This window comes from Mandrillus leucophaeus, unplaced genomic scaffold (assembly GCF_000951045.1).
Source record: "Mandrillus leucophaeus isolate KB7577 unplaced genomic scaffold, Mleu.le_1.0 Scaffold62, whole genome shotgun sequence".
NCBI classification, from domain to species: domain Eukaryota; kingdom Metazoa; phylum Chordata; class Mammalia; order Primates; family Cercopithecidae; genus Mandrillus; species Mandrillus leucophaeus.
The window spans coordinates 1,808,270-1,811,365 of record NW_012106697.1 but is presented as its reverse complement, the minus strand read 5'-3'; positions in this window follow the sequence as shown (position 1 = coordinate 1,811,365).

The window sequence follows — 3,096 nt, the reverse complement described above, 5'->3', positions numbered from 1 at the left end:
CCAGTCTGTGAACCTCTATAAACCCCACCTTTCTCCTCTGTAAAGTAAAGAAAATAATAGTACCTACTTCATGGTTATGAGGAATGCATTTAAAGTGCTTGGTCTGCCTACCACGTAGGAACCACTCAATAAATGTTAGCATTCATTATTGTTATTAGTAACAGGTAATACTGCTAGAAAAGGTTCATACTTTAAAAAATACACTGTACTATGGAAAATGATAAAAATATAAAATTATTACCAGTTAAATTCTATATCTTGTCAATTTTAAGTGGTGACATTTAATCTGGCTAAGTGCAGAGATGCATTCCAAGTATTAAAAAGTAAACTGATTCAAAGTAAACTGGTGTTACAATAGATGGCAAAACAAAATCAAGCTGAGTGCTTCTTCTGGAATAAGCACTTGGAGCTGGATTAGCCATCTAAGTCCTTACTTTAAAGTCAACTTGCTTCTATATCAGCCAATATTTCAAAGGGACTATTTAACAGGTTGTCAGCTTCAATGTGAAACGTTTTCCACTTTAGAAATCGAAGATGCATTATTTTGCATCAAACATTCTCCTCTCATTGGCACAGTGTTTTCAGAAGGCTAAATTAATAAGGAATTTAATAACATCCATGAGGTGAAGTGGGATGTAGACATTGGAAATGGACAGAATGTCTGGTTTGGGACAATAGCCATGCAATGACAACATTTTCTTCAATTCTAGGAAGAATTTATCGTAGGTTCAGAGATGAACTAGATTCTGTTGAATCTTCTCAATGTATGTTCTCATCATAGATGTTAGTAACATTGTAAGTATTCTGCTCATCATCAAATGATTATTATGCATGTAATTGTAACCAATTGATTGACAAAGCCTAACTGAGTGAGTTACAAGCAGGAAGCATGTTTATTCTTTCTCAGCGCTCCCTGTTAAACTTGCTCTGTTAATGTTTTCTTTAGCTGTACATGAGACTGACATCCAGGCAGATACTGCCCGCAGCTTTTCAGTGTGTCCTTAGACAACAAAAGTCCAGATCAGAGTGATGTGGATTTCACTCTGTTCGAGTAATTACGTCAGTGCCAAATATTTATCCAATTGAAAGCATCTACCTTTCCTCATCTTGGGCTGGCTACAGGCTCTGATTTTCCATGGTACTATTCTGCTTATCCTCTTCCTCCTCCTGCTAGCCCAACCACAGAATCATAAGGTTAGGTTTCTACACAGTTAGAGCAGCAGGAGGGAAGACGGGGGAAAAAGGGAGCAGAGTCAGTAGCTGAACGCAAGTAAGGGGGAGGAGGTATGGAAAGCTGGCAGAGAAGACACAGGGGTAAAGTAATCAACTCAGAGAGTGGGGTGGGGAGATAGAGCAGGGATTGCTGGGCAGCGCTAAGAGCCCACTTAAAGGGAGAAGTCCTGAATTTCAGACTAGATATCAGAGTTATGAGTTTGTCCCCAGCTTCATCTGGTTTCTTCACAATTTCTTGACAGCATGACCCACTAAACTATAAACTCCATGGGAATAAAGACCCTTCTATCTCATTCACCATTGAATTACCAAGGCCCAGTACCTTGGCATGCTTGGATATATACACAAAATATATTATATCTATATTACATATGTGTGTATGTGTATACACGCATACATATACACACACACTACACACACACACACACACACTCTCACACACATAATGACTATAATAGCAAACTGGCTTCCCAGAATAAAGAGCTTAAATGTGCTCTAAAATTTTCTGGACCTAGAGGATCTAAGATACAGGGACTAGCCTAATTGTCCCAAGGCCATTTACTTAAAAATAATTCTCTACAAGGATGAAAGGAACAACATAACTCCAAACCAAAATGTTCAAGCCCCGTATCAAGTGAATTTCAGCAGCTCAAAAATCAAACATGATTTTTGCAGGGATCTTTTATTCATCAGCAAGAGCCTAGAAGGGAGTCAGAAAAAGCACCATCGACATAAGGAAGTGTGTGTGGGGGGTGTGTGTGGGGTGTGTGTGTGTGCGCACACGCACGTGTGCACAAATGGAACTCCCGAAATTATGAAATCAAATGAATTAGCAAACTTGTTGTAAATAAGCCAGTTTTGGAAAAGCCCGAATGTGAATATGGAAGGACTTCCAGTACCTCTGAAGTTTGTTCTAAGGAAGTGGTGTTGCTGCCGATTTTCTCTCCCACTCCTACTACTATTTCTCTCCCTTAATCTCTTACACAGTAAATCTTTCTCTTCTCAACCATCCCAAAGAACATAATAATAAAGTCCATTTTTCCCCCAGTAACTGAGAATACAGAAAACATACAAAGCTAAAGCTACAGCCTATGATATGGCACGTTCTCAAAATAATAACTCATAGAAGCTTTTGGTTTACAGAAAATCATTACAAGTGCTGACAGGACTTTAGTGAGTGCTTTGAGGAAGCTCTTACGGGAGGAACTAATGATGTTTCTGAATCAGGGATTAGAGCCTTTGCATTCATGAGCAAATCGGCTTTCTATTGTACCATCACTTTCTAAACAATAAAGAAATTGATATCGGAAAGATACTGCTAACACTAATGACACAGGAAATGCTTACAAAACGATACGCCGTCATATATTTTAATCTGTTCTTCTCAATATACTTAATCATGCTTGGGGAAAAGTCAGTGTAGTTTTCTGCCAAAGAATGAGGAGTTACCAATTTGACTATTTGAAAGAGCCAGTATGATTTATGTCATAAGCATTTTTGGATGAAATTAGGAAAACTTCCCTTATCTGATTTTCTCCCATATTTACTGAAATATATTTGCTCAATGTCAGGAAGAAAATTACTCTTTCTATTCTTAGAGGTAGGTATTTATGTTCTTTACATTTAAACACATTCACACACATACACACACACACACATGCTCACTCTCTCTCTCTCTCACCTCCCCCCACCCCACATATACATCTGCAAATAACTTACAACCTAATCTTTTGAACCAATAATTAAAAACCAAGAAAAGCATCTTGAATATTTTTCAAAACTCATATGATAATATTTGCTGGAAAGAATACAGACAAAATTTACATATATATATATACATGTGTATATATAATATACATATAT